This window comes from Callithrix jacchus, chromosome 20 (genome assembly GCF_049354715.1).
Source record: "Callithrix jacchus isolate 240 chromosome 20, calJac240_pri, whole genome shotgun sequence".
Lineage (NCBI taxonomy): Eukaryota > Metazoa > Chordata > Mammalia > Primates > Cebidae > Callithrix > Callithrix jacchus.
In genome coordinates, this window is record NC_133521.1 from 972,078 (window position 1) to 990,516 (window position 18,439).

The following is an 18,439-nucleotide window of genomic DNA, read 5'->3' on the forward strand; positions in this document are numbered from 1 at the left end:
GGGGTCAGGAGAGTCCTGTGAATGTGGGTCATGTCAGCAGAGTGTAGGGACTACTGGGCAGGAGGGACTTGAAGAACGGGGTGGTGGAGACAAGGTCATTCATCCTAAACAGTTTGTCCTGTAGCATGTAGATCAAATATCTCATGTTGGCTGCTGGTGACTGACTTACGGCTGTGAGTCTCTGTGCTGGGACTTTTTTTTTTTTTTTCCGAGATGGAGTTTTGCTCTTTTGCTCCCAGGCTGGAGAGCAATGGTGCACTCTCAGCTCACCACAACCTCCACCTCCCAGGTTCAAGTGATTCACCTGCCTCGGCTTCCTGAGTAGGTAGGATTACAGGCACCACCGCACCTGACTAATTTTGTATTTTTTAGTAGAGATGGGGTTTCTCGATGTTGGTCAGGCTAGTCTTGAACCCCCGACCTCAGGTGATCCACCTGCCTTGGCCTCCCAAACTGCTGGGATTGTAAGTGTGAGCCACCACACCCAGCCTCTATCTGTTTTTACAATTACACTGTTAAATACATGATGTTCCATGACAGTGGTAAATTTTAAATGACAATTGTTAATTCAGTGGAATTACCATAAAGATAATAAAAGTAGCAGCTAATATTTACTGAGCTGTTACTAGGTGCCTATAAATACCATAGATTTCTAAGTTCCCCATAACTCTTCCTTATTTTGCTTAACCGCTCTATCTTAAGTTACTCATGCTTGCTTCAGTAGCACATATACTAAAGTTGGAACAATAGAGAGATTGGCATGGCCTCTGTGCAAGAATGATGTGCAAATTTGTGAAGTGTTCCATATGTTTTTAAAACAGAAAAATATTACTCCTAGATTTTCACCGTGTTTGTGCATATGACCTTCTGCTTAGGTTGAATTGTATCCGAAGATGATATTTCCAGAAAGGAGATTACTGTGAGTCACAGGACATTGGCATTCTTGTTACACTTGATGTAAACTGCCGAGCTTTCAGGCATGGTGGCTGTCGGCCTATAATTCCAACACTTTGGGAGGCTGAGGTGGGACGATTGCTTGAGGCCAGGAGTTGGAGGAGGCAGTAGAGTGAGTCACTGTATTCTTTTTTAAAAATTTCCAAGCTTTACCCTGGTGGAAGGCTTGTATACAATTTAACATCACTAATAGTAAAAGAAAATGCCCATTTCACTGCACCTTTGCTGGCACAGGGTACAATCACAAGTTATTTTTTGTTTGATTATTTTTAATAAATGAAAGACCTCATAAATTTTGTTACATTTTAATATATATTTTCTTATCTTAGTTTATTAGCTTTCTCTTTGTCGCTTTCTTTCTTTCTTTTTCAGATGAAGTTTCACTCTTGTTTCCTAGGCTGGAGTGCAACGGCACAATCTCTGCTGACTGCAACCTCCTTCTCTTGGATTCAAGCCATCCTCTTGCCTCAGTCTGCAGAATAGCTGGAATTACAGGCATGTGCCACCATACCTGGCTAAGTATTTTCAATAGAGACAGGGTTTCTCCATGTTGGTCAGGCTGGTCTCGAACTCTGTATTTCAAGTGATCCAACTGACTCAGCCTCCCAAAATGCTGGGATTACAGGTGTGAGCTACCGTGCCCAGCTAGCTTTCTATTTTGCTCCTTCTTTATTTGGGGGGAGACCAAGTCTCACTCTGTAGCCCAGACTTGAGTATGGTGGTACAGTCTCGACTCACTGCAGCCTTGACCTCCTGGGCTCAGGTGATCCTTCCACCTCAGTAACTGGGACTATAGGCACATGCGACCTTGTCTGGCTAATTTTTTATTTTTAATAGAGACGAGGTCTTGCCATGTTTCCCAGTCTGGTCTGGAATTCCTGGCCTCAAGCAATTCTCCCACTGCCCCCTCCCAAAGTGCTGCTATTATAAGCGTCAGCCACCAAGGCTGGGCTGTCCATGTCTTTTCTGTTTATTTATAGAGTTACCATGTCTTTTACTAATTAATGATCTATATATTTAATCTTTTATTAAATTATAAAAATAGTAAAGACTTTTAAATGAAGAAGTGAAAAATTTCCTTTACGCATTAGACCCATAATCTTATCTCAGGAAATAATTGGCCATATTCTTCAAATACATATGGGCTAATTGAATATCACTTCTCATTTTCATATTTCGTGGACATCTTTGTCAATTTCTATCGATCTATCTGAATCCTTTTCATGGTTGCCTAATGTTTTATTATATGGATATATCACAATTGACCAGTCAGCCTCTATAGCCATTTAGGCTCCTTCTAATATTTGCTTTGAGCTCTTTATATCATTAAAAATTAACCTCCTCAGCAGGTTGCGGTGGGTGTGGCAGCTCACACCTGTAATCCCAGCACTTTGGAAGGCTGAGGTGTGAGAACTGCTTGAGGGAAAAGGATCACCACCAGCCTCGTCGACATAGCAACACATTGTCTCTAAAAAAAAATTAAAGATAGCATGAGCTGGACATTGTGGTCCACACCTGTAGTCCCAGCTACTGAGACTGGAGGATCACTTGAGCCTAGGAGGTCGAGGCTGCAGTAAGCTGTAGTCCAGCTTTGGTAACAGTAAGAATGCATTTCTTAAATAAAATAAAAATTAGGTTGGAATATTGCTGAAGTCGTGTAGGTTGAGTCTGCAATGAGCTGTGATGTGATTGTACCACTGCGGTCCAGCCTAGGGGATAGAGCAAGATTCTTTCTCAAAAAAGTAAAATACAATAAAAATTAACCCTTTAGCATGTCTCCCAGTAACACCTTCCCTCTACTGTTTTTCCTAGAAGCTCTTGGCTTTTGTTTGCTTTTCATGTATCTTATAAAATTTTTATGGGATTGGATGGATGTCCGCCTCATTCCTTCTTTTATTTTTAAAGAATGTCTTTTTGTCACTTCCAGCTGCATCTACCATGAAAGACATCAGAGTTCAGGAGGAGACTGGGCATCATGTTACTCAGGTACAGAAAGACTTGGACAATAACTCAAAAATGATCAAATAATAGTGCATGCATCACGGGCAATGGGAAGCTCTTCTGGAGAGTGTGAGAAGCTTCCAGATAAGGTGACAGTGAAACTGGCCTTTGAAAGATGAGGAAGAGTTGTGTGAGAGTAGGGAGCGAAGGGGGATGTGGAGGGATGGGGAATGGGCAGGGAAACCAGCACTGTAAAGACCTGGACAATTAAGATGGCACATTCGGTTCAGGGAGTGGGGAATTAGGTGTGGCAGGAAGGCTCTGGAGAGACAGTAATTTGTTTGTATGGAATTTTGCCTGAGAGACCTCACTACGGTTTCTGATCTGGTGATGTTATCATCCATCACTGTCCCTGTCAGATAGTTTGGAATAGGTGTGATGATCACAGTAACATCAAGTGTAATATTTCCTGAATTCTCAAAAAGTCACAGGCAGGTACCAGTTATCCCCATTTTATGAATGAGGTGATAAAGACAGGGATGATGAGTGATTTCCCCAAGCTCACATGGATATTAAGCTGAGTCAGCTGTAGGGACTGCATTGACTTTAATGCTTGCTCTTTTCATGAGCACCATGTATTGCTTCTCCTATGCAGTTAGGCCGCTAGGTGAAAGAAAAGCCCAGGTTTCTCTCTAGTCACACACTTTGACTGACTGACTGTGTGTGTGGAGCTCATACACCAAATTCTCCAGTGTTCCGGATAGTAACTGGGCATCCCACAATGTTATTCTGACACTACCTGGAGCTGGCACAGACCCTGCAGGTTAGGCGTTTAGTCCCATGAGACTACCCCCACTTCAGATGCCAATGGCAAGTATTAGGTTTTCACCTGTACCTTTGACCAAGCTATTAAAAATCAGGGGTTCTCAAGACCCCCTTCTTTGATTTAATCGTTTGCTTGAACAGTTTACAGAACTCAGAAAAGCAGTTTATTTTCTTTTTTTCTGAGAGACAGGGTCTCATTTTGTTGCCCAGGCTGGTGTGCAATGTTGCAGTCATAGCTCACTGCAGCCTCAACTGCCTGGGCCCAAGTGGTCCTCCCCGCTCTCTAGTAGCTGAGACTACACGCCTGCACCACCACATCTGGCTAATTTATTTTTTTGTAGCGATGGGATTTTGTTTTGTTGCCTGGGCTGGCCACAAATTCCTGGGCCCTAGTGATCCTCCCACCTCAGTCACTTAAAGTGCTGGGATTACAGATGTGAGCCACCACATCTGTCAGTTCGTTTTCTGTTCCTGGTTCAGTGTAAAGGATATGTCTCAGAAACAGCCAGTGAAAGAGATGTGCATGCTGGATTCAGTGGCTCATGCCTGTGATCCCAGCACTTCGGGAGGTTGAGTTGGGAGGATCTCTTAAATGCAGGAGTTTGAGTTCAGCCTGGGAAACATGGTGAAACCCTCTCTCTATAAAAAATACAAAAATTAGGTGGGTGTGTTGATATGCACCTGTAGTCCCAGCTACTGAGGAGGCTGAGGCAGGAGAATCACTTGAACCCAGGATGCAGAGGTTGCAGTGAGCTGACATCATGCTACTGCACTCCAGCCTGGGCTACTGAGCAAGATTTTGTCTCAAAAAGTAAATAAAAATAAATAACTAGGTGTGGTGGTGTGCACCTGTAGTTCCAGCTACTAGGAAAGCTGAGGTGAGGATGCATTGAGCTGGGGACTGGGGAAACTTAGGTTATGGTGAGCTGAAATTGTGCCACTGCACTCTAGCCTGGAGAAAAGAGCCAGAACTTGTCTTTTAAAAAAAAGAAAGAGGAAAAAGAAAGGAATGAAAGGGAGAAAGAAATGAAAGATGGATGCCCAAGGGAAGGTAAGTGGGAGGTGCACAGAGCTTCCATGCCCTGTGTTCAACACGCCGCCCTCCCAGCAGCTCCTGTGTTCAGCACCCAGAAGCTCTGCAAACCCTGTTGTCCAGGGTGTTTACAGAGGCTGTACTATGCAAGCATGATTGATAAAATCTTTGGCCATTGGTAATTCAATCAATTTTCAGCCACTCTCACCTCCTGGAGTTCAGCAGGTGAGGCTAAAAGTTCTAATCCTCTAATCATGTGGTTGCTTTCTCTGGCAATCAGCCCTCCTCCTGAAGAAATCAAGGAGCATGCAGCCACCCAGTCATCTCAACTGGGGATAAGAATCCCCAAATGCATCCTAGCATGCTGGAGATTCCAAAGTTCTTAGAGTCTCTTGTGTTAGAAAGCTGGGGCCAAGACCAAATATTAAAACTAAAGATGATGCTATCAACCTCTATGACTGAGGTCTTTATAAGCATTCAAAGCTCTGTGCCAGGAACCGTGGACAGAGAACAAGTATATATTTATTTTCTTTTTTTTTTTTTGAGACAATCTCCCTGTGTCATCTAGGCTGGAGCACAGTGATATGATCATAGCTCACTATAGCTTTGACCTCCTGAGCTCAAGTGATCTTCCCATCTCAGACTTCAGAGTAGCTGGGACTACACATGCATGTCACCTATGCCCAGCTCATTTTTGTAGAGATGAGATTCAGTTATGTTGCCCAGGCTGATCTCAAACTCCTGGGCTAAAGTCATTATTTCACGTCAGCCTCTCAAGTAGCTGGGACTGCAGGCGCTCACCACCATGTCTGGCTAATATTTATTGTTATGCTTTTGTAGAGGTGGGATCTCACTATGTTGTCCAGGCTAGTTTCAAACTCCAGGCCTTAAATATACCTCCTGCCTTGACTTCCCAAAGTGTTGGGATTATGGGTGGGATCCACCATGCCCAGCAGTCACAAAGATCCTTATAAAAGAAAGAGGTTAGAAGAGTCAGAATTGGAGCAGGAGATGTGGTGGTGGAAGCAGAGTTAGAGAGGGAGATGTGCAGAGGTTTCACTTCTGGCTTTAAAGATGGAGTTAATGGCCATGATCCAAGGAATGGGGGTGGCTTCTAGAAGCTGGAAAAGCCAAAGGAACACTTTAGAGCCTCGAGAAGGAATGCAGCCCTGCTGACACCTTAACTTTAGCCTTATTAGACCTAATTTGGGCTTCTGATTCGCAGAACTGTAAGTTGGTAGATTTGTGGTGTTTCAAGGGACTAATATACAGTAGTTTGTGGCAGCAGCAAGAGGAAATAAACATGACACCAAGCATCGTGGCTGATGGTGGTAATCCCAGCACTTTAGCAATCCTAGCAGGAGGATCACTTGAGGCCAGGAGTCCAAGATCAGCCTGGGCAACATAGTGAGGCCCTGTCTCTACGAAAAATTAAATTGACCGGGTGTGGTGGCTCACTCCTGTAATCCTGACATTTTGGGAGGCCAAGGATCACCTGAGGTCAGGAGTTTGAGACCAGCCTGGCCAACATGACAAACCCCCATCTCTACTAAAAATATGAAAATTAGGCATGGTGGCACACAGCTGTGATCCCAGCTACTTTGGAGGCTGAGGCTGAAGAATCACTTGAACCTGGGAGGTGGAGGTTGCAGTGAGCTGGGATTGCACCATTGCACTCCAGCTTGAGCAAGAAGAGTGAAACCCCATTTCAACATAAAACAAATTAGCCAGGCATGATGGCATGCCCCTGTCGTTCCAGCTACTAGGGAGTCTTGAGGTGGAAGGATCGGTTGAGCCTAGGAATTCGAGGTTGCAGCGAGCTGTGATTGCACCACTCTGCTCCAGCCTCGGTGGATCAGAGTGAGATCTTGTTTTGAAAACAAAAAAAACATGAACACGGTAAAAATGGAGACAGATGGCGGTGTTAAATAGAAAGGTCAGGGGTGGCCTCCTAAGTGAAAATGGAGCAAAGACATAGAGGGGAAGGAGGTGGTCGAGGTGCTGAAGGAGGAGCATTGTGGGCAGAAACAACAGAATAATGTGTCCGAGGCTCTGGAAGGAGGCCAGTGGAGCAGGAGAGGGGGAGAGAATTAGGGGAGGAGGCCATGGAGTTGCTGGGTGGGGATCGGTGTAGATTGTGTAAGCCCTGGGAGGCTATTGCTGGGGCTTTGGCTTTTACTATGAGATGGGACCTGTGGGAAGATTCTGATCTGATTTGTCTCCTGATCTGTCAGGAGTTGATCTGTCAGGACGTGATCTGTCTCCTGATGTAAAAGCATTCTCTGGCTGCTGAGTTGAGAAAGACTGTGGGAAGATTTGGGTAGAAGCATGGGGGTCAAGCTGTGGTAACATCCAGGTGGAAGATGATAGTGGTCCTGACCAGGGTCATGGTGGTGGTGAGAGATGGTCAGAAGAGAGAAGTAGGGGGGAGGATTCCAGTGAGTTGCTGGGTGGAGATCTTCAGTACATGGTGAAGACAGTCAACAGGATTTCCTGACAGACTGGATGTGGGGTGTGAGAGAAGGCAGGGGTCAAGGTTGAGTTTGATTCTTACTGAATTATTAAGTGTTGAAAACTCTACAGCCTTGTCCAGTGTTACCAAATATGGGATGCTAGATTAAAGAAATCTCTTCAGGTGCAGTGCAGTGGTTCATGTCTGTAGTCCCAGATTTTTGGGAAGCAGAGATGGGAGTATCTTTTAAGAGCAGAAGTTCAAGACCAGCCTGGGAAACATAGCAAGACCTCCTCTCTACAAAAATGTTTTTCAAAATTTAATAAAATAAATGTAGCTAGGCATGGTGCTGTGTACTCGTAGTCTCAGCTACTCAGGAGGCTGAGGTGGGCAGATCTCTTGAGGTCAGGAGTTTGAGGCCAGCTTGGGCAACATAGCAAGACTCCACACTCTACAAAAAAATTACAAACTAGCCAGGTATGGTGGCACTCAACTGTAGTATCAGCACTGGGGAGCTGAGGCAGGAAGATGGCTTGAGCCCAGGACATTGAGGCTGCAGTGGGCTACAAGTGCACAACTGCACTCCAGGCTGGGTGGCAAAGCAGGACCTTGTCTCGCAATACAAATAAAGTAATGAAATCTCAAGTCAGAGCCTTTTGGCTCTGCAGCCCTTGCAACCCTGGAGCCATGGAGTGTGGTTTTCATCACTGGGAATGAGGAGACCCCTGCCCGGTGTTGTTGCCTGACTAATCAGTGTTTTAAAAACTATGTTAATCGGGCTGGGCGCAGTGATTTACGCCTGCATTCCCAACACTTTGGGAGAATGAGCCTGGTGGATTACCTGAGGTCAGGAGTTCAAGACCAGCTTTGCCAACATGGCAAAACCTTATCTCTACTGAAAAACAAAGATTACTTTGGGAGGCCAAGGCGGGTGGATCACGAGGTCAAGAGATCGAGACCATCCTGGTCAACAAGGTGAAACCCCGTCTCTACTAAAAATACAAAAAATTAGCTGGGCATGGTGGCGCGTGCCTGTAATCCCAGCTACTCAGGAGGCTGAGGCCGGAGAATTGCCTGAACCCAGGAGGCGGAGGTTGCAGTGAGCCGAGAACGCACCATTGCACTCCAGCCTGGGTAAGGAGTGAAACTCCGTCTCAAACAAAAAACAACAACACAAATTAGCCGGGCATGGTGGTGGGTGCCTGTAATCCAAGCTACTTCAGAGGCTGACACAGGAGAATCCTTTGAACTGGGAGGTGGGGCAGAGGTTGCAGTGAACCGAGATTATATGCTTGGTTCCAGCCTTGGGGAAAGAGTGAGACTCTGTCTCAAAGAAACAAAAGGATTATTTATATTGATACTTAATAATTTTAGTATTATTGTCATTGAAGATGGAGTTTTGCTCCTGCTGTGTGCTCCTGCTGGCCTCAGGAGGCCCGAGCATTGGGTCCTGAAGTCGGCCTCTCCAGGCCCACCTCCTGGTCTCCTGGCGTCTCCTCCACATGGGTGCAAGATATCCTCACATGGGTGCCTCCAGGGCCAGCTGCTGCCTCCCAACGGCCCCCTGGGGCCCAGCTTCTGCCTCCCCTCAGCCTCTCCGGGAGGTCCAGCCTATGCCTCCCTTCTGGTGGCCTTTCCAGGCCCGGATCCTCCTCCTGGCCTCATCTACTGGACCACGTCCTGCCTCCCGGCAGCTGCTTTTTGCTCAGCTTCTGACCAGCTTCCAGCGGCCTTTCTTCTGTAGGCCCGAAGCTTTCTCAAGTGGGGCTTTTCGGGCCTTTGTTCTGCCTCCTGGTGGCCTGGACTGGCCCTGTTACCACCTGACATTGGCCCCAGCGGGCCCAGCTCTGGACTCTCCGCAGCCGCCCCATCACCAGCTGCTCCCTGATGGTGGCTTCCCCAGGCCAAGGTTCTGCCTGCCTTCCTACCTGCCTGCCTGCCTGCCTGCCTGCCTGCATTCTGGCTGCGTCCACAGGCCCAGCGCCCCCCTCACACTGGCCTGTTGGGGCCCAGCTCATGCTTGTGGCAAACCTCTCCGGACCCAGCTCTCGCCTCACCGGTGCTCCAGACTGCCCTCTTAGACCCAGCATTGGCCTAGTGGCGTCCTCTCGTGCCGCAGAATGTCTTCAGGTAGGCCTCTCGGGGCCCAGCGCCTCCTCTCGGTAGCGTCTACAGGCCCAACTTCTGAATTTGCCTCACAGCAACCTGTGTGGACTCGGTTCCTGCCCAGCTCCCGACGGCCTTTGTAGGCCCGAACCCTCAGACCATCGACTCAGGCTCTCCAGGACTACCCGGCTCATGCCTCACGCTGGCCTCTCCGGGCTCACCTGCCCACCCAGGGTGCCTAGAGGCCCCAGATGTCCCAGAGTTGGCTTCTCCAGGCCCGGCTCCAGACTCCTCGTATTGGCCTCTGCAGGTTCAAGCATTGGGTTCTCAATTCAGCCTCTCCAGGGCCAGCTTCGGTCCTCCTGGCGTCTCCATTTTATGGGTGCAAAACATCATCACATGGGCACTTCTAGGGCCGGCTCGTGCCTCCCAAAGTCCCCCTGGGCTTACCTTCTGCCTCCCATCAGCCTTTTCTGGATGCCTACCCTCTGCTTCTCTACTGGTGGCTTCTCCAAGCCTGGATCCTCCTCCTGGCCATGTCTATGGTCCCAAGCTTTGCCCCTGGCAGCCTTTTTTTTTTTTTTTTGAAATGCAGTCCTGCTCTTGTTACTCAGCCGCGAGGACAATGGTGTGATCTCGGCTCACCTCAACGTCCGCCTCCTGAGTTCAGGCAATTCTCCTGCCTCAGCCTCCTGAGGAGCTGGGATTACAGGCATGCGCCACCATGCCCAGCTAATTTTTTGTATTTTTTGTTTCTTCCTCGCACCGGCTTTTCTTAGCCCAGCTTGCCTCTCATAAACTCTCTGTTCAGCTCCTGCATCCCAGCGGCCTGTGCAGGCCCGAAGCTTCCTCTCCAGGCCTGGCCTCTCCAGGCCTGGCTCCTGCCAGCGCTAAGCCCCTCCGGGTTGAGCATCTGCCTCTCAGTGGACCCCCACAGACGAGCTCGTGGGCTCATTGTGGGCTCCGCTCAGACCAGCTCCTGCCTCTGTGGCAGCCTGTCTCCACAGGCCCAGCTCCTGGCCTCCCAGTGGCCCCCTCAGGCCAAACTGGTGCTCCAGACTGCCCTCTTAGACCCAGCATTTGCCTGGTGGCATCCTCTCGAGCTGCAGAATGTCTTCAGGTAGGCCCCTCGGGGCCCAGCGCCTCCTCTCGGCAGCATCTACAGGCCCAACTTCTGAATTTGCCTCACAGCAACCTCTGTGGACTCGGCTCCTGCCCAGCTCCTGACGGCCTTTGTATGCCCGAACGCTCAGACCATCGACTCAGGCTCTCCAGCACTACCTGGCTCATACCTCACGCTGCCCTCTCCGGGCTCACCTTCTGCCTACCCAGGGTGACTATAGGCCCCAGATGTTCCAGAGTTGGCTTCTCCAGGCCCGGCTCCAGACTCCTCCTATTGGCCTCTGCAGGTTCAAGCATTGGGTTCTCAATTCAGCCTCTCGAGGCCCAGCTTCAGTCCTTCTGGCGTCTCCTCCCCATGGGTGCAAAACATCATCACGTGGGCCCTTCTTGGGCCAGCTCGTGCCTCCCAAAGGCCCCCTGGGCTTACCTCCTGCCTCCCATCAGCCTCTTCTGGATGCCTACCCTCTGCCTCTGTACTGGTGGCCTCTCCAGGCCTGGATCCTCCTCCTGGCCACGTCTACGGGCCCAAGCTTTGCCCCCGGCAGCCTTTTTTTTTTTTTTTTTTTTTTCTGAAACGCAGTTTTGCCCTTGTTACCCAGCGGTGAGTGCAATGGTGTAATCTCGGCTCACCTCAGCCTCTGTTTCCTGGGTTCAGGCAATTCTCCTGCCTCAGTTGCCTGAGTAGGTGGGATTACAGGCAGGTGCCACCGTGTTTGGCTACTTTTTTTTTTTTTTGAGACAGAGTTTCGCTTTTGTTACCCAGGCTGGAGTGCGATGTCGCCATCTCAGATCACTGCAACCTCCGCCTCCTGGGTTCAGGCAATTCTTCTGCCTCAGCCTCCTGAGTACCTGGGATTAAGGCACACGCCACCATGCCCAGCTAATTTTTTGTATTTTTAGGTGAGACGGGGTTTCACCATGTTGACCAGGATGGTCTCGATCTCCTGATCTCCTGATCAACCCGCCTCTGCCTCCCAAAGTGCCGGGATTACAGGCGTGAGTTACTGCGCCTGGACCCCAGCTGCATCTTTTGGCTCAGCTCCTGGCCAGCTCCCAGCGGCCTTTTGTCTGTCAACCCAAAGGTTTCACAGGTGGGGCCTTCTGGGTGTCCCTTCTGTTGAGGACACCGGGAGGCAGAAGGGACGCCCGAAAGCCCCACCTGAAGAAGCTTCATGCCGACAGATGAAAACCCGCCGTGAGCAGGCGAGGAGCTGAGCCGAAAGAGGCTGCCGGGGGCAAAATTGAGCCCGAAGACGTGGCCTGTATGAGGATCCAGGTCTGGTGAGGCTACCTGTAGGGAGGTAGAGGCTGGGCCTCCTGGAGAGGCCACCTGATGGGAATCAGGAGCTGGGCCCCAGGGGGCCACTGGGATGCAGGAGCTGGCCCTGGAGGGGACCACGTGATGATATACTGCGCCCATGTTGGGGGGTGCTGCCGGGAGGGCAGGAGCTGGACCTGCAGAGGCGGACTTCATGACCCAGTGCTTGGGCCTCCCAAGGCCAGCGGGAGGACAAAGCAGGACTGGGCCTCATGGCTGAGCTCTGGACTCCCCGCTGCCCCTGCAGCCCCAGCTGCTGCCTGCCGGCTGCTTCCGCAGGCCAACATCTTTCCTGCCTGCCTGCCTGCCTCCCTGCATCTTGGCTGCATCCACAGTCCCAGCTCCTCCCTCACACTGGCCAGTTGAGGCCCGATTCATGCCTCTGAAAGACGTCTCTGGAGCCAGCTATCGCCTGGTGATGGCCTCTACTCTGGGCGCAGGTCCTCCCTCGCACCGGCCTTTCTCAGCCCAGCTCACTTGTGATGGACTCTCGCAGGCCAGCTCCTGTCCCCCGGTGGCCTGTCAGGGCCCAAAGCTTCCACTCCGGGCCCAGCCTCCCCACACCGTGCTCCTGCCTGCACTAGGCCCTCGGGCCCAGCCTCCGCCTCTCAGAGGACCTTTCAGACCCCACTTATGCCTTTGTGGCAGCCTGTTTCCACAGGCCCAGACCCCAACCTTCCCGTGGCCCCCTGGGGCCAAGCCAGTGCCTCCCAGTGGGCCCTGCTGGGCCCAGTGTTGGCCTTCTGGCATCCTCTTCGTGTCCAGAATATCTTCAGTCGGCCTCTCAGGGCCCAGCGCCGCCTCGGCAGCGTCTACAGGCCCAACTTCTGAATTTGCCTTGCAGCAACCTGTGTGGACTCGGCTCCTGCCCAGCTCCTGACGGCCTTTGTAGGCCCAAAAGCTCGGACCATCGACTCAGGCTCTCCAGGACTACCCGGCTCATGCCTCATGCTGGCCTCTCCGGGCTCACCTTCTGCCCAGCCAGGGTGCCTAGAGGCCCCAGATGTCCCAGAGTTGGCTTCTCCAGGCTCAGCTCCGGACTCCTCCTATTGGCCTCTGCAGGTTCAAGCATTGGGTTCTGAATTCAGCCTCTCCAGGCCCAGCTTCAGTCCTCTTGGAGTCTCCTCCACATGGGTGCAAACGTCATCACGTGGGCCATTCTAGGGCCAGCTCGTGCCTCCCAAAGGCCCCCTAGGCTTAGCTCCTGCTTCCCTTCAGCCTCTTCTGGACACCTAGCCTCTTCCTCTGTACTGGCGACCTCTCCAGGTCTGGATCCTCCTCCTGGCCACGTCTACGGGCCCACATTTTGCCCCCGGCAGCCTTTTTTTTTTTTTTTTTGAGACGGAGTTTTTCTCTTGTTACCCAGGCGGGAGTGCAATGGTGTGTTTTCATCTCACCTCAACCTCCGCCTTTTGGGTTCAGGCAATTCTCCTACCTCAGCCTCCTGAGTAGCTGGGATTACAGGCATGCACCACCATGCCCAGTTAATATTTTGTATTTTTTTTTTTTTTGAGACAGAATTTTGCTCTTGTTACCCAGGCTGGAGTAGAATGGCGCAATCTCGGCTCACTGCAACCTCCGCCTCCTGGGTTCAGGCAATTCTCCTGCCTCAGCCTCCTGAGTAGCTGGGATTACAGGCACCCGCCACTGTGCCCAGCTAATTTTTTTTTTTTTTTTGAAATTGAGTTTCGCTCTTCTTGCCCAGGCTGCAGTGCAATGGTGCGATCTCAGCTCTCCACAACCTCCGCTTCCTGGGTTCAGGCAATTCTCCTGCCTCAGCCTCCTGAGTATCTGGCATTGCAGGCACACACCACCATGGCCAGCTAATTTTTTGTATTTTTAGGTGAGACGGGGTTTCACCATGTTGATCAGGATGGTCTCGATCTCATGAGCTCGTGATCCACCCGCCTCGGCCTCCCAAAGTGCCGGGATTACAGGCGTGAGTTATCACACCTGGTCCCCAGCAGCGGTTTTGGCTCGGCTCCTGGCCAGCTCCCGGCGGGCTTTAGTCTGTCGGCCCAAGGCTTTCTCAGGTAAGGCCTTCCGGGCCTGCCTTTTGCCTCCCGGTGGCCTCAACAGAAGGGACACTTAGAAGGCCCCACCTGAGGAAGCTTCACACCAACAGACAAAAGGCTGTTGGGAGCTGGACTGGAGCCAAGCCAAAACAGGCTAGCGGGGGCAAAACGTGGGCCTGTAGACGTGGCCAGGATGAGGATCCAGGCCTGGTGAGGCTGCCAGTAGGGAGGCAGAGGATGGGCCTCCTGGAGAGGCCACCTGATGGGAATCAGAAGCTGGGCCCGAGGGGGCCACTGGGACGTAGGAGCTGGTTCTGGAGGGGACCACGTGATGGTGTATTGCACCCACGTTGGACGGTGCTGCCAGGAGGGCAGGAGGGTGACCTGTTGAGGCAGACTTCATGACCCAGTGCTTGGGCCTCCCAAGGCCAGCGGGAGGACATAGCAGGACTGGGCCCCAGGGCCATGCTCTGAACTCCCCGCAGCCTCTGCGACCCCAGCTGCTGCCTGCTGGCTGCTTCCGCAGTCCAAGATCTTGCCTACCTGCCTGGCTGCCTGCCTGCATTCTGGCTGCATCCACAGGCCCAGCGCCTCCTTCACACTGGCCAGTTGAGGCCCAATTCATGCCTCTGAAAGACGCCTGTGGAGCCAGTTATGTCCTGGCGCTGGCCTCTACTCTGGGCGCAGGTCCTCCCTCGCACCGGCCTTTCTCAGCCCAGCTCACTTGTGATGGACTCTCACGGGCCAGCTCCTGTCCCCCGGCGGCCTGTCAGGGCCTGAAGGTTTCTCTCTGGGCCCAGCCTCCCCACACCGGGCTCCTGCCTGTGCTAGGCCCTCGGGCCCAGCCTCCGCCTCTCAGAGGACCCTTCAGACTCCGCTTCTGCCTTTGTGGCAGCCTGCTTCCATGGGCCCAGACCCCTGCCTCTTCATGGCCCCCTGGGGCCAAGCCAGTGCCTCCCGGGGGCCCTGCCGAGCCCAGCGTTGGCCTTCTGGCATCCTCTTCATGTCCAGAACATCTTCAGGTCGGCCTCTCTGGGCCCAGCGCCTCCTCTCGGCAGCATCTACAGGCCCAACATGCGAATTTTTCTTGCAGCAACCTCTGTGGACTTGGCTCCTGCACAGCTCCCGATGGCCTTTGTAGGCCCAAAAGCTCAGACTACCGACTCAGGCTCTCCAGGCCCACCCGGCTCATGCCTCATTAGTGGCCTCTCTGAGCTCAGCTCCTGTCCTCCCAGGGCATCTCCAGGCCCCAGACATTCCCAAGTCGGCTTCTGCCAGCCCAGCTCCTGTTGCCTCCTCCTGCTGGCCATGGGATGCCCAGTATTAGGTCCTGAATTCAGCCTCTCCAGGCCCAGCTCCTGCCCTCCTGGCGTCTCCTCCTCATGGGCGCAAAACTTCATCAGGTGGGTTCCTCCAAGTCAAGCTTCTGCCTCCCAAAGGCCCCGTGGGCCCAGCCTCTGCCTCCTGTCAGCCTCTTCGGGAGGTCCAGCGTATGCCTCCTCTCTGGGGGACTCCCCAGATCCAGATCCTCCTCCTGGCCCTGTCTACCGGCCCGTCCTGCCTTCTGGCAGCTTTTTTTGGCTCGGCCCCTGGCCAGCTTTCTGCGGCCTTTCATCTGTCAGCCAAAGGTTTCTCAAGTGGGGCTTTCCAGGCTGCCATTCTGCCTCCTGGTGGCCTTGACAGACCCTGCTACCGCCTGATGTTGGCTGCTCCAGGCCAGCCCTGGACTTCCCACAGCCTCCCCAGCCCCAGTTGCTGCCTGCTGGTGGCTTCCCCAGGCCAAGATCCTGCTTGCTTTCCTGCATCCCGGCTATGTCCACAGGCCCAGTTCCTCCCTGACACTGATTCATTGAGGCCCAGCTCATGCCTGTGACAAACGTCTCCGGACCCAGCTTTCACCTCGCGCTGGCCTCGAGTCTAGGCCCAGGTTCTCCCTCGTAGCGGCCTTCCTCTGCTGAGCTCGCCTCTCATGGACTCTCCAGGGCCAGCTCCTGCCTCCTGGCGGCTTATCCAGGCCCGAAGCTTCCTCTCCGGGCCCGCCCTCCACTTTTCAATGGACCCTCCAGGCCCAGCTCGTGGCATCACCGTGGCCACTGCTCAGGCTTAGTTCCTGCCTCTGTGGCAGCCTTTATTTTCAGGCCCTCCCCCAGCCTCCCCGTGTCCCCATCAGACCAAGCTGGTGCCTCCCGGTGGCCCTGCCAGGCCCAGCACTGGCATTCTGGCATCCTCTTTATTCCCAAAATGTCTTCAGGTCAGCCTCTTTAGGCCCAGCTCTTCCTCCCTGCTGTGTCTGGAAGCCCCAGTCTTTCCTTGCAAGAAGCATCACAGGCCCAGCTTCTTCCCATGTCTTGGTAAATACTGTACACCTCAGCCTTCCTCATATGGACTTTTCAGGCCCTCCTTCGGCCTCCCGGTGGTCCGGACAGACACAGTGCTTTCCTCAAAGCTGTCTATCAAAGCCTAGATGTTATCTCATGTGGGCCTCCTGAGGCTTATTTAATAGCTGTTTTTCAACCCTTTTGGCAGGTCTTCCTTTCGTACACACTGGCGTCTCCAAGACCATCTGCTTAGTCATGTCTGCCTCTGAAGATGCAACTCCTGTTTTGCCGTGGACATTTTCACCTCAGTTCCTGCCTCACTATGGCCTCTTCGGGCTCTTCTCCTGCCTCTTAATGGACACTCAAGTCTCATCTCCTCTCATGGTGGCTTTTTCTGCAGTGCACGTGCGTTATAATGGCCTCTTGTCGATCCAGCTCTATATGTCTTTGATTTTCAACTGCATCTAGAATCCCAAAGCTTCCCTGGACTCTCGTGTTTAGTTTCTCACAGTGTGCCTTGGCTAAATGCCTATGTCTACTTTTAATCTTGAAAGTGTATTTCTGACCGATTTGTAGTAAATTCTGCCTGTGTCATTTTACAGTGTGGTCTGTTTTATTTAATGTCTCATTGTTTTTCTTGTCTTCTGGGGGTTCAGAGCAGATTAAGCCTCTGCTTTGTCGGTCTGTCTTTGCCCTGGACATGGTAGCTGCTCATTTCAGGTCTTGTTTTTTATATTTTTTCCTGTTAACTTTTTTATCCTCGTGCTCTGTCACCCAGGCTTGGGTGTCATCATGTGATCATGTCTCCACTGCAGCCTTGGCCTTTTGGCCTCCACTGATTTTCCCCAGTCATAATCTTCAGTAGCTGGGACTACAGGCAGACGTTACCATTTCTGACTAGTTTCTGGTTTGGTTTGAGAAGTTGGTTCTCTGTTGCTCAGGCTGGTCTTTTTTTTTTTTGAGATGGAGTCTCACTCAGTTGCCCAGTCTAGAGTTCAGTGGCAGGATCTCAGCTCACTGCAGCCTTGGCCTCCTGGGTTCAAGTGATTCTCCTACCTCAGCCTCCTGAGTAGCTGGGATGATAGGTGCGTGCCACCAAGACCGGCTAATTTTTGTTGTTGTATCGGGCCAAGCATAGAAAGTCAACACCAAGACAAAAGTATGCCAAATTGCAGGGTTTATTGCCGGCGACCACAGAGGACCCACGTCTGTCCAGCCCGTGGCAGAGAAAGACGGGTGACAAGATTTTTTTATACCCGCAAAACCACCTTGGGAGTGGAGGTGAGGAGTGGGGATGGGATTAAAGTCTTCAGACATTTCAGGGGCTGTAAATCACCTCGTGGGCAGAGCGGAGGGTGATGGGGCTCTGGACAGTCCAAGGGCCAGGCGACTTTTGTCATTCCAGTTGCCACTTAAGTGGTTTACAGAAGTCAAGATAAACATTAGTTTAACATTATTTGGGCAGGTGTGGGGTCCACAGATTTTTTAGTTACTTTGCATCAGGATGGAATTATCTGGGGGTGCTTCCTCTGGTCATTACCGGTAAACAAAGGCCACCAATTCTGGCAGTTACAGATAAGAGAAGGTATGCAGCTTTACGTCTTTGCATTCTGCAAAGTAAACTAGCAGTTTACAGAGGCCAAGGTTAGCAGGTATTGTGAGGAGAATGGAAACAGTTTTGTCTTTTATAAAACGGCAGTGTACAGGTTCTAACTCTAGGCCAGCCATATCACATTGTATTATTAATATAGATGGGGTTTCACCAAGTTTTTCAGGTAAGCTGGTCTTAAACTCTTGGACAACAATAATCCTCCTTCCTGGGCCTCTCAAACTGCTGAGATTACAAACATGAACCATCATCCATGGCCTGTCCTTTGCTTGTCATGTACAACTAATAATTTACTTTTTGATTAATATACTATGGTTATATACTTTTGTGAATATATAGATATTTTAAAGTTTTCTGGGATATCAATTTTTTTTCTTTCTCTTTTGAGACAAGTTACTGCTTTGTCATTCAGGCTGAAGTGCAGTGGTGTGATCTCGGCTCACTGCAACTCCTGCCTTCCTGGCTTAAGTGATCCTCCCACCTTGGCCTTCTGAGTAGGTGGGAGAGCTGCCATTCCCATCTAATTCTTATATTTGTGTAGACACAGGGTCTCACCCAGTTTCAAACTCTTGGGCTCAACTGATCCTCCCCACTCAACCTCCCACTGTGCTGGGATTACAAGTGTCAGGCACTACACCTGGTCTGCCATTTTCTCTTTATGGATCATTAAGGATTTACCTTTTAATTAGTGTAGTATAAACACATGTAGATATGTGTGTATATATTTATATGTGAATATTTGTGTG

General features: G+C 51.3%; 1 long non-coding RNA gene and 1 pseudogene across 1 annotated transcript; both read left to right on the forward strand.

The window, feature by feature from the left end:
* The first annotated feature begins 712 nt into the window (after window positions 1-712).
* Window positions 713-812, forward strand: LOC118150991 (U6 spliceosomal RNA; annotated as a pseudogene).
* A 2,041-nt stretch (window positions 813-2,853) lies between these two features.
* LOC144580599 (uncharacterized) lies at window positions 2,854-16,899 on the forward strand. The gene is made up of 3 exons (XR_013530520.1): window positions 2,854-2,940; window positions 8,597-15,169; window positions 16,293-16,899. It is a non-coding gene; the product is annotated as an uncharacterized LOC144580599 (long non-coding RNA).
* The last annotated feature ends 1,540 nt before the right edge of the window (window positions 16,900-18,439 follow it).